The sequence below is a fragment of the Clytia hemisphaerica genome, unplaced genomic scaffold (genome assembly GCF_902728285.1).
Source record: "Clytia hemisphaerica strain Z4C2 unplaced genomic scaffold, Clytia hemisphaerica genome assembly, whole genome shotgun sequence".
NCBI classification, from domain to species: Eukaryota; Metazoa; Cnidaria; class Hydrozoa; order Leptothecata; family Clytiidae; genus Clytia; species Clytia hemisphaerica.
The window spans coordinates 2,259,162-2,273,085 of record NW_027103595.1 but is presented as its reverse complement, the minus strand read 5'-3'; positions in this window follow the sequence as shown (position 1 = coordinate 2,273,085).

Genomic DNA, 13,924 nt, shown 5'->3' with positions numbered 1-13,924 from the left:
TCCGGGACGGTAGTATATATTTTCATATTACGTTATATGGTATTATCATTATTACATATTACAATTTTAGCTTTGATTTAGCTTTGAAAAGCTGAAGCGAGTGTTATAAATGCAAATCAAAACAGTGTATGATATAACACGAATTACAATATTACTTGTGCAAATCAAAACAAACAAAATGGCAGACTGGTTATGATGATGATGAGCTGATTCATTGACTAGAAAAAGTGTTTTGTATGTCAAATTTTGTTTCTTGTCTTTGAAACTGAATACTAACTACTATAATTTAGTCAGAAGTTCACTTCAGCAATGATTTCAATTCTTTTTCCAGAATCTTTAAAGAAATTTGCTTAAGTTTTCAAATGTACATTTGATATTTTTGTTCAAACAAACTCAAAAACTGTTCAAATTTATTTTTGTCTGTCATTTTATTGATAACTACCTTTATTGTTTATAGGGCTTCTTGAGCTTTAAATACCATCATATGGTCGTAACTCGAGAAAGTCCTTCTTAACTTAGTAAAACAACCGGCAAAGTACAAAAAAATGAATGTACGCATATGTAAAGTTGAATCCAAACGTGGTTGACTTTTTCTTTTGGTCTTCAAAATAATTTACCTCACTTAGAGGGTTTTTACGTCTTTTCAGTGTGGTAAATCTTTTTCAAAAACCTGAAAAAAGTTTGTTTACTCGTTAAACTTTACATGCGCACGTTAAACTTTTTCATGCAGTTGTGATAGCCTAAATAACTTACGCTCCAGTGGTTTGGTGAAATAGCTCTAAATTCTGGCTTTCTAAGTTAGGAGAGACCTTCCCGAAGGCATTTAACGGTGGTTAGACTAGGTACACAGACAGTCATACAGAAACACCATAAAGGGAAAGTACCGTGAGATTGGGTAACTTGCATCAGTGGAGGCTAACATGCATAGCCCTCAAATGAAAGACCTGGCTGGTCATTAAAATACAAAGTTAAATCAAAACAAAAATGGTAGAGTAGAGCTGCAAGCGGATCTGCGTAATTGTATTTTAATGACCAGCCAGGTCTTTCATTTGAGGGCTATGCATGTTAGCCTCCACTGATGCAATCAAGTTACCCAATCTCACGGTATATCGCTAGCTCAAAAAGTCTAGCTTCCTGAAGGCACGTCTCTTCATTGTCTGCTCTGCGATCAGCTTGGAGAAAAGATTGCATCATGAAAAAGGACTATGCACTTGAAAAGAAATTTAGGCGCATTTTAATTTTTCTCGACTGTACGTCTGAATGAACCACAATGGCATTCCTTTACTTTTCTTTTGACCAACAACATAGAAGATTTTGCCTGAGAAGTGCAATCACAGCGTACGCTAGTGGAGCCCGGGCCTTAACTAGGATAAGTGAGTTTCTATTTCACCCAACTTTTTGATAAATAAACTTAAGATGGCGCAGAACTTTTTGATAAATTTTATACGCAGCCAGTATCCTCTTGACTATTGTTTATTAGGCAAAGTAGCAATAGAGAAATGTTGAAATATAGCAGCCAATGACAATAGGAACATTTGGCGAGTTCCTGTACGCAGCCGCAATCAAAAAAATCATAACATCACTCATTAAAAAATGGCGTTCGTGTCTTTTCGCATTTTTTTTAGCCTAGACGATGTAGCAAACATAGGTGGAGTTATTTATAACTTAGATTAATTCCCAGATAATTAAACCACAACATTCTACTTACCTCTCTACTACTCTCAACTTGCTATAGGCTAGATGCACATCACTCTTACTTACTATAGCCTAGATGCACATCACACTCTACTTACTATAGCCTAGATGCACATCACAAGTATAGTGTCAGAGAGAAGTGAGCTAGGTACACAAGCTAGAGGAGCCTGGAACCTAGTCCAGCCCACATGGTCTTAGGCTTATTTAAGCTCTGGCCCTCCTTGAGCACAGGTCCCTCAGATTTTCAGATTCAGACTTTTAGTTTAGCATTCGTAACAATCCTCACTTTACATTGTACCACCATGAAAATCTGTAATATCATCATTCTTGCCTGCCTAAGCTTATCTTTAAAACTTGGCAGTGCAACACCCAAGAAAAAGAAATCAAAGAAAAGCTCTAACACAATAACGTCAGCAGCAGCATCCACAACTCCTACAACCCAACAACAGACAGAAACATCAACAGCAACCTTCACCCTAGCTCCAGATGGCAATCCAATTCCACAACATAATCCTGCAATCTCTCCCCTCATCAACCTGAACACTTTCGGTAACCTTAGCCAAGGTGGCTACCAATCGTACGATGGATTCTTACTCAACGATCCAATGATGACAAGACCTAGCGGCTCGATCATCACTGAATCCCCAAATCCAATTTTACCTACCCAAACTCCAAGACCGGCGGCAGAAGACACATCAGCAGTTCCTCTCTCGATGATGCAACAGATCCATGTAAGACCACCCCTCGACGACCCAAGAATTTTCACCACCCTAGCTTCACCTCGTGGCGAGCATCACCACCCATTCGTTTTACAAACCATGTCCAGCCGACAGCAACATCCACGTTTTGCTGCCATCCACCAACCCCCTGTAGCGACCCCAGCACAAGTCACACTACGTCGTCCTGCCACCATGTTGGATCCTCTTCTAACTAGGCCTCCAATAATGACAAGAAGCCAGCAATCACAGGAAAACCACCTAGGCAGCCTTGCGCCATTGATCGCTCAACTTACGAGCCAGTTGAGGGAAACGTCTGAACAACAACAAAGAAGCCTCCGTCATGCCGCCCAATTGGTGTCGTCGTGTCGTCACTCGAACCCGTCGTCGGGATTGAATGCGAGTTTTCCAGACCCTCGGCTGCCGGTCCATCAGCAAGACACGTCAAATATCCATAATGGCCTTTTCGAAGCTCCTTTGCATGTTCCAGTCGTCCAGCAACAATCGTCATTGCTTCCGCCCGCGCCTGCAAGAGTTATTCAACGAATTCAACGCGTCAATGACGGTATCCCCGCAGAAGAGTGCTCTGTCCATTACACCTCCTTTGACGATGCTGTGGAGATGGTTAGACTGTTTGGCAAAGATTGCTTTCTCGCCAAGGTTGATCTCAAGCACGCTTTTAGACTTTGCCCTGTCCATCCTAATGACTGGCACTTGCTGGGCTTCAAATGGAGGGGTAAGTATTATTTCGACATGTGTCTTCCATTTGGCATGAGATCTTCACCTTTTATTTTCACTTGCTTCGCTGACGCTTTGCTTTGGATCCTGGTCAATAAGTTTTCTATCCCCAGTATCTGCCACTACCTGGATGATTTTTTATTAGCAGGCCACTCCCTCCAGGACTGCTTACTTAAAAGGGATAAAGTTTTCCTAGCTTTCTCCTTGCTTGGTGTCCCCATTTCGGAGGACAAGCTGGAAGGCCCAGCTCAAGTCCTCACTTTTCTTGGTATCGAAATTGATGTTCAGGCTTCTACTTTGAGACTTCCTTTACCGAAAACTTACAGAATTGCGCGGCTTAGTACTTCTTTGGTCCACTCGACGCAAATGCATTAAACGAGAGCTGTTATCATTGATTGGCTCACTTTCCTTTGCTTGTCGTGTTATTAAGCCCGGAAGAATTTTTCTCAGACGTCTTATTGATCTTGCTCACTCTGTTCGCTCTCTGCATCATCACATAGACATCTCGGTCTCAGTTAGGGAGGATCTTGCCATGTGGTCTGTGTTTCTACAGTCTTGGAACGGATGTTCTTTTTTCCAGCAGCCAACTACATCTTCTTTTGCTCTCAATTTATTCACTGATGCTTCTAAGCTGGGCCTTGGAGCCTTCTTCCATAATCAATGGATTTCTGAACCCTGGCCAGACGACACGGTAGGTATCAACATCGCTCTCCTTGAGTTGTTTTCTGTCTTCACAGCTATCAGCAGGGTGCCGTAGTATAGTGGTAGTCGACCTTGGCTTCTGTGCAGGCGGCCAGGGGTCTATTCCCACTTACGGCAGTTCCCTTGGCAAGTGAACGTTCCTTCGCCCGGGTCAACCCATGCCATGTGAGGGGAATTGGGTAGTCAGTTCAAGGTGCTGACGGGACGCTCATTAGTAAGCGTCTATAGTTGCGAGAATAGGCCTCTAAAGCCTCCTGCAACTCAACTTTTTTCCAGCAGCCAACTACATCTTCTTTTGCTGTCAATTTATTCACTGATGCTTCTAAGCTGGGCCTTGGAGCCTTCTTCCATAATCAATGGATTTCTGAACCCTGGCCAGACGACACGGTAGGTATCAACATCGCTCTCCTTGAGTTGTTTTCTGTCTTCACAGCTATCAGCAGGGTGCCGTAGTATAGTGGTAGTCGACCTTGGCTTCTGTGCAGGCGGCCAGGGGTCGATTCCCACTTACGGCAGTTCCCTTGGCAAGTGAACGTTCCTTCGCCCGGGTCAACCCATGCCATGTGAGGGGAATTGGGTAGTCAGTTCAAGGTGCTGACGGGACGCTCATTAGTAAGCGTCTATAGTTGCGAGAATAGGCCTCTAAAGCCTCCTGCAACTCAACCAAATAGATAGATAGACAGCACATGGTCAAACCAGCTTCAGCACAAATCCATCTGTGTCTTCACGGACAACGAGGCTATTGTTACAATATGGGCATCAGGTTCCTCTAAGGATGCGGTTATTTCGGCACTTATGCGTTCAATGTTCTTTCTCTGCACTCGTCACAATATTTCCATCTCCTTTAAGCATGTTCCAGGTGTTGATAATGTCTACGCAGATCTTCTTTCTCGGTTGCAGGTCGATCATTTCTTGTCAATTTGCCCTTCCGCACATCCGCTTCCATCACCAATCCCACCGGCAGTCTGGCAGTGTTGGAAAGATCTTTGATCAGCTTCTTAAGACAGTCTGTCGCCCAATCCACATCAGCCACTTACATGACAGGAGTTCGCTCCTACATCAACTTTTGTGGTTCTCTTAGCATCCTTGCTTTTCCAGTACGTGAATCTTCATTGTGTTACTTTTTCACAGCCGAAGCCAACCGAGGCCTGGCGCACGGATCAATCAAGGTTTACGTCTGTGGAGTACTTCACCAAAATACGTTGCTTGGTTTTAGTTCATCAATGTCTTCCTACCCTCTTCTGTTTCACACACTACGTGGTATCCGCCGTGCCCAAGGTAACTCTCGTCGCAGGGCACCAAAGCTTCCAATAACAGTTGAACACATGTTTCGTATCGCCAATCACATCCGGCAGTCAAAAATGCCTACCAGAGACAAATTTATGTACATGGCAGCAGTTCTTACAGCATTCTTTGGACTTCTTCGGGTCTCTGAGTACACCTCTCCATCTACAACTCACTATGACAGCTCACTACATCTAACGAGATCAGACATCTCATTCAACAGACAGGTCAGTATCATGTTCCTGTGCATCAAGGGTAGCAAAACAGATCCTTTTAGAGTTGGACACACCTTGCGCATCTGTAGAGTCCCTGCGCTCCTTGACCCAGTCACTGCTATGCTCTCTTACCTGCATTACCTACCCAATGACCCACTCCCTCTCTTTCGAACTGTCCAAGGACAATTCCTTACACGACGACATATTAGCAATCTACTTTCACAGGCGCTCCCGGGAGTCAACCACATTAGCACCCACAGCTTTAGAATAGGTGGTGCTTCTGCTGCTTTGTCTGCTGGCGCTTCTGATGCTCTTATCAAAATACTCGGTCGATGGTCTAGTGACTGCTACTCTCGGGTACCTAATAGCCGGGGGGGTTGGAATAAGCAGGGGGGTTGGAAAAAATCTCAAAATTTAATAAGCGGGGGGGGGTTGGAATAAAAATGTCCTGGGTGGAAAATGTTTGAAAAGGAAGCTAATACAGCAGAATTAATACAAAAAAGGGAACTTTCAAAAACATTTTCCCAAAAATTAATAAGCGGGGGGGTTGGAATAAGAATGTCCTGGGTGGAAATTTTTCGAAAAATTAATTAGCGGGGGGGGACGGCAATTAGGTACCCGAGAGTACATCCGCTACTTACGAGTCTCTGACAACCTTGTTGCTGACTTCCAAAAACTTATGGCAAAGGTATCCAGTACTACGTCCGTGTGGGACCCTGACATGATCTAAGCTAGTTTTTCTTTTAGTTATTATTTTTTTTTTTTGGTGTTCATTATGTACAGGGTTTTGGGGATGGCGTTGGGGATGATTTGGGTTACTTCGTAACCGGCTAGTTGTGTGTCAGTCTTACTCATGCCTTGATACATCCCCAATGTTCCCCCAATTCCCTCCTTAGCATTTTGCGTTAGACTTATAACTTATATCTACTTTGAATAGTTCACATGTTGAGTTTCAATACATTTCAACTTTCGGCTAATACTCAATCGCCTCTGTTTACTTACTCTGACCAACCTGGATAGCCTACTTTACCTTTTGATATTATTTCGGACAATCTAGTGTTAGCGCTAAAACACTAAGTGTCTCATCATTCACTCAGCTCTCATTTATTTCGGACAATCACTCACAGCTCAAAAACTACGGGTTTCATTATCGCCAGAATTAATAAGTATAAGCACACTGTGCATTTAATTGGCTGAGTTTTTTTTTTGCGTCGGAAAAACTTTTTCAAACTTTCAGCGATGATTGACCGAACTGTTACAATGAAAATTATCCAGCGCATTTTTTATCTTCTTACCTTCTTCATTATCAATGAAGCACTCAAAGTTTACTGAAGGTAAGCACATAAGATATTCTTATAATTAATGATATTCATTGAAACACGCTTCTTTTTTTTTACTTCTCTTTTATCACCATTAACATTATTGGTATATATAAAGCTAAAAATATAACTAGGTCAGCGTGTTTCAAACACACTGTTGGCGATCGCTTATTTCCGACAAAATCATCGGAGAAAAAACCTTTTGTAGTGTTCACTGGCCGCTACCCACTCAGCATTTTATGGTCGGCGAACAAGGCGCACAGCTCGGGCGCTTTGGTCGCTGAACGCTTTTCCCATTCCACTGATCCAAAATAAAGGGGAGATATGCTGCACATTTTTTCTTTTTTCTATTGTTGATGTATTTTTGCACACGGTACAAGAGAGTTAAATGTCTCTTCTGATTGGCTATTTAAAAAAGAACAATAGGGAAGCCGCACAGCCTAGCGAAAAAAGTTGAAAAGTTTCAACTCTTGTTGCGCTCAAGGCGACAAGGCGACAAGGCGCACAGCTCGGGCGCTTTGGTCGCTGAACGCTTTTCCCATTCCACTGATCCAAAATAAAGGGGAGATATGCTGCACATTTTTTCTTTTTTCTATTGTTGATGTATTTTTGCACACGGTACAAGAGAGTTAAATGTCTCTTCTGATTGGCTATTTAAAAAAGAACAATAGGGAAGCCGCACAGCCTAGCGAAAAAAGTTGAAAAGTTTCAACTCTTGTTGCGCTCAAGGCGACAGCCTTTGAATGCCTGATTTATGTAATTTATGCAATAATTAAGACGCGCGCCTTGTTCGCCGACCATAAAATGCTGAGTGGGTAGCGGCCTTTAAGAAATTAATTTTCACTTTGTCATATTGGGCGTTTTGGCGTTACCACCCTCAAAGCAGCGGGCGCCTTTGTCTTTCCGCAACTCTTTCCACCATTTTAGATGGCCTTAACAATAGATCCAAAAGGGCGCCATAATCTTGGAAGATAATTTGTTTTGGTCTCCGGCTTTGGGAAGTAGCAATGTTTTTGGTTGTTTTCGATGGAAAATGGTAAGAAACTTAAGTTACAAGTGTCATTTAGTTTTGGCTGGCTTATAGAATGGCAGGATCCTGGATGGTTTCCCTAACTGAATGAAAAAAAAAACAAGCTATTTCTGATTGGTTACCTTGTGGATTTATTCACTGCGTATGTCCATATATTTTGCCTACAATCTAATAAGATGTCTGCGACATTATTAGAAAAGGTCTATTTAGTGAAATCATGACATATATCGTTATAAGAAAGAAACTAGGAGAAAAAACAAACAAACAGGAGATGTGAAAACCAGTGAGATAATGATACCATAACTTTTTGAATATATTTTTGAGAGGCTTTTCCAGCTTTTCCTTAAATTTTATTAAGTTAGACTATGAGTATGCAAATCACGTCGAAAAAAGAATATATTTCCGCCTTTACTTTCACTTTCGCTTTCGTGTTACGCGATTCCAATTGGATGAATACTGCTCGCTAACAAATTCTGATTGGCTGTAAGTCTTTAGCTTCAGGATTCTGATTGGATCATTTCCCGCGTCACGGTTGAATTTTGATTGGTTGAAAGTTTCTGAGCGTGAATTCTGATTGGATGAATACCTAAAAAGTAAACAATTATTTTTCACCCAGCCACACAACAGGTACATGGTAGTCTACACAATAGACAGATACAGGCTTTTAGGCCTTACTCTTGGTCTATAGGCACTGCTATAGGCGGCCACTAGTGACCCCCACCGGGAATTGCTTATTAATAGGTTTAAACATAATAGACAACATTCACAAAAGATGTTTATCAATAGAGATTTTAAATAAAAGAATGTTTAAAACACAGCTGATTGGCTTAGGTTTCGAAACTCTCTATTGTTTCATTAAAACCTCAGTGCGCATGCGATTTATCTGGAGAATTTCAATATTCAAAACAAGAGCAGTGCTCATAGCCCGAAGAGTAGGAGTTTTACGCTCGAAACGAAGGAAGATATGACGTAGCCTAGTACATGGCCGTCCTTCTCGGGGAAATTACGGCTTGTCCAAAAAAGTAAATAAAGAAACGCGTTTCATTAGATCTTCTTCATGCCCGCGGGTTGTGACGTCAGACTGCGGTAAACGATTTGATTGGTTCTTTATTCTTTTTGATCATGAAAATCTGCCGTGAAGCCGAAAGACAGAAAAACAACAAAGCAGCGACAGGATAGAGCAAAATGGCGATCTGGCTGGATCTGGAGATTTGGTGTTCAGGAACTATAGATATTGGTAGATTTATTTATGTTTTAACCATTAAGGGGATTATTTTCAATCCTAGAAATCGATGGAGTATTACTGCGTTTCTTCTCCATGACCATGGTCCATGATATGATTAAAAGTAGTCTGACAGTTTGACAGTATTTTTCAATTTTTAATCCATTAAATTAAATGGATGGCCATCGGCCATGCAGATTCCATTTCATTTTTCTAAGCTTGATATCTTCTTCATGGGCATGGACGAGAGAGTATAATATGGTTTTTAAATAAAAGAATATTAACCAACCTAGCATGATGATTTAAAAGGAATGAGCATCTTCCAGAGGGTTCAACCCCAGATTTCCAGTGGATAATTAGTTATTCAAAATTTCCAAGGGGGTTGGTGAAAAAGGTTCGTCAATACCCCTGTATAATTTTTGTATTTTTGGAATAGCCCATTATACGATACACTGGGTAATTTCTCTTGCATGATATGCAAGGCTACGACGGCAGACATGTGCCCGTTGAAATAAAACTTTTACTCTTGATCTACAACTACCGTGAGATTGGGTAACTTGCATCAGTGGAGGCTAACATGCATAGCCCTCAAATGAAAGACCTGGCTGGCCATTAAAATACAACTACGCAGCTCTGCTCGCAGCTCTCTACCCTACCATTTTTGTTTTGATTTAACTTTGTATTTTAATGACCAGCCAGGTCTTTTATTTGAGTGCTATGCATGTTAGCCTCCACTGATGCAAGTTACCCAATCTCACGGTAACTTGTTATTCAAAACTTTATGGGCATTGGGGTATCAGTGTATTAGGCAGTTAGTCACACTAGCGTCCCGCCAAAATGCGTATCAAAGATTAATGCTGCGAAAGCGCTATATTGTTTGCTTGACTCTCAAGCAAAAAAATGCGCCGCAAAACTTCTAAAGGGATTCATGAAAAAATAACCCGGCGCTTTTTAATGAAATTAACATTCTCAAAAACTATGAAAAATTGCCTAAAATATGAGCTATAGATGAAAAAATTTGAGCCAAGCCAACCTTGAGAACTAATTTGAAGATCAACTTCCCAAGAAAAAGATCTACGGGGGAGACAGAACCCACCTAAATCCCCGCACTGCCAGATAGTCTATTTCCCGGAAATTTTGCCGGACCTCAAACACTGACCCATTTACATGTGCGGAATTGCTTTAACTTTAGCGTATAAACAAGGCCTTAAGAATCGAAGCGTTGTCTCGGGAATTGAATCACAAATTTTGGTTGGTTGATTTTGGCTGCTGCACGCTGCTGCACGTTTTATTTTGTTTCAAACTTTCAAGTTTTAATTAATTGTCTTGCGAACTTGATTCAGGTAACTCTCATCCTTGTTGTTGCAAATACATCCTGTGGATGACTGATGTTGTTTTTTCTGAAAGCTTAATTTCCTAGTGTGACTAACTGTTAGGTATTAGCATTATTAGCTCGGTTGGTTAGGTGTGCGCCTTGCAATACAAGGGTGAATCATGGTACAGAGCCCTAATGGCTGCTATTAAAATCTCATCAACATTCTCCTGGGAAGATGATGAATGAGAAAGTAACGTATCTCAACGTTGTTTCAAAGAGTTTGGCGATGAGAATACCGTGATTCAGCCATGTAGATGCAAGACGGTCTTCTAAAAATTGGAGGTAGCCATGCTGAATGCCGGCCCACATCAGTGATAACTCAACAGCATAGTTGGCGCAAGCTACAATTTGGCCTGGGTAAAATGAAATAATAATAATAACAGTGGTGTCAGTAGCATTTAGGAGTGTAAAAATGTTTTTATTTGGTTTGACTGATGGATACGATAAAGCTTACACCATTGCAGAATATAGATAAGATCTAACCCTACTTACAGCTACATTTCCAACAGTTTTTTGGTATTCTAATGGGGAAAAATGACAGAAATTCAGTACCATCATTTGGGGTTCATAACATAGCCTTCAAACCAAAAGGATATTTTTGGTCCTTGGTTTAAACTATCCTGGGTATTCAGACTCAAAATTCTTAGTTGGACCAGACCGTAAACCAGAGACAAGACTATAAAAACTAGACAGTAAAAAAGTTTACGGTCTGGACATCCAGGCTAGGTTTAAGCTAGAGAAGTCTCAGCATAACTTCTTTACATGCTAGAGACCTTTTCCTAATCAGGATGTCATGCTTGAATAATTAAAAACTCCATTCCAACTCCAGCACAGATTATAATTTTTTATTGTTGTTGTTTCCTTCGCATTGCGTCCATTGAAATGGGGAGTTGTCGTGATTTACGCTGGAGTTATTTTTAATATTCAACACAGCATTTGGATTAGGAAAATGTCTTTTCTAGCAGGTTAGTATAAATTACTTATAGGATGAAAACAAATTTTCGTTCAAAGTTACAAACCAAGAAAGTGAAATTTATGCAAAATTAAAATTTGTGATTTCTGCCTATACTTTGTCTGAAATTCAGCGGTTTCTCTGGTGTAGAAAGCTATTAATCAGGCTCATTATTATAGCATGGGCTTATAATGGAAATCCCATTGTATAAGCCCATTATAGTATTTTTTCTGAAATTCAGTGGTCCCAGCATGTTTCTCTGGTGTAGAAAGCTATTAATCAGGCTCATTATTATAGCATGGGCTTATAATGGAAATCCCATGATATAAGCCCATTATAATATTATTTCTGAAATTCAGTGGTCCCCAGCATGTTTTTCTGGTGTAGAAAGCTATTAATCAGGCTCATTATTATAGCATGGGCTTTATAATGGAAATCCCATGATATAAGCCCATTATAGTATTATTTCTGAAATTAAGTGGTCCCCAGCATGTTTCTCTGGTGTAGAAAGCTATTAATCAGGCTCATTTTTATAGCATGGGCTTATAATGGAAATCCCATGATATAAGCCCATTACAGTATTATTTCTGAAATTAAGTGGTCCCCCGCATGTTACTCTAGTGTAGAAAGCTAATTAATCAGGCTCATTTTTATAGCATGGGCTTATAATGGAAATCCCATGATATAAGCCCATTTATAGTATTATTTCTGAAATTCAATGGTCCCCAGCATGTTTCTCAGGTGCCATCCATAATAGTACGTACGCAATGAAGGGGGAGAGGGGGTTTAGCAAAAGTGTACATCTATTGCTTAAATGACGCCATTTTATATATTGCATTTCCGAAATTCTTTAATCACAAATCTTCTGTTTTTTTATTCATGTGCGCAGTTTTTCAAATTGCTCATTAGAATTCAAGGCAGAACATCCAAACTCTACAGTATAGATTTTGAATGTCAACACTTTCTAGTTCATTATTTTAAATTTAAACTTACTGAAACCAAGGGGGGGTCAGAACGACATAAAAAGGTAAAGTTAGACAAAAATCAGGTTATTTAGAGCAGACTCTCTTTTGACAGTTGACATTTGAAAGTATTTGACAGTTGAAAATATTTTCAAAAATTAATAAATCTTGGCCTGCACTGAGAGATAAGTTAAGGTTGTCGGCACTTTTCGTATACCTTCTTAATTTTGGGAATGGAAGGCGTATACAAAATACTGCCAACAAGAACCTTTTGTTATCCCTCAGTGCAGGCTAAATTGAATCAAAGTCAAAAGTATTTTAATTAGACTAGACTTGATTTTATTGTTGGGCAGTACATAAATATAATATACATATTATGATTTAAGTAAAATTATTAAAATATGAATATATTAGAATCAGGTAAAAAATCATCAAATCTAAGATAAAAAACCTATTACTTGGATAAACGGTCAGCTAGAAAAAAATTCTATTGTTCTCTTCATGCTCTCAGATTTTATATCTGGTGGTAAGGAGTAAAAATAGAAATACAAATGTAACACTTTATCCACTATATATAAGCACTATCTATATAAAAACTAACTTTGATAGATAGATAGATAGATAGATAAGGAACTTTATCATGCTACTTTAATTTCACGAAAATAAAAACTAATAAATATAATTACTCACTAATTATTGAATTATATATTTTAGTTTCTTCGGCTGGTTCCGTGGAGTTTAAGTTTTAGTTTATTTTATATTTGCGCGCATTTCATACTTTCACTAAACACATCTTTTTACATCTTTTTATCTGTGGTGGTGTCTAGCTAACACTGCTTGGCCTACCTACACAACCCTATTTCCATCATATAGGAGGATATTTTCACAAATGGCCGAAATCCTGTGTAGGTCGAAAACTGAGGAACAGATAATGTGTTTTTTTGAAATATTTTTTGACTCATATTGAGTTACTTCTTTCCATCTCAACTCATATTGAGTTACTTTCTTCCTTAAAGTCATTTTAGATCACTAGTTTTACATTGACGGATTTCTATGTCATCATATTTTCCTTTTCTCCTCCAACCTGATTGATTTTCTGTGAATGTTCATTCTAGATTTTTGTTGTGTTTGTATTGTCTTTTTGTTTTGTGGGTTTTTGTCTTTATTGTTTCCATTTTGAGTAGTTGAAGGTTTTATACTTCTAGACTATATATATTTGAAAAATTAGAAAAATATTTGAATTTATGATTTCTAAGAAAATAAAAACGAACTGCGATAGATAGATAAGGAACTATAATTAATCACTAATTACAGCTAATTATTGAATATATATTTGAAAAATTAGAAAATTATTAGAATTTAAGATTGTCTCTAAGAAAGTAAAATGATGAATAAATTAGAATTGAAAATATTTGAAATCAATAGACCATATAAATAATAAAATGTGTCTGAGAAGCACGATAAATTAGAAAGCTGTATATTGGCATTATAAAATGTCAAACTTATCACTTCCTTTACAGTCCTGGTGGTCTAGTTTTTGAATATACATGGAACAGTAGAAAATTTACTAAATAAATAGGAAATGCATGAATGAATAAATTAGAATAAAATTAGAATAAATTACAATTGAATTTTTTTATAAATAATAAAATGTGTTATGAGATGTTGAAGTGTTTCATAAGGAGAGAGTTATATCGGATCACCCAAAGTTACC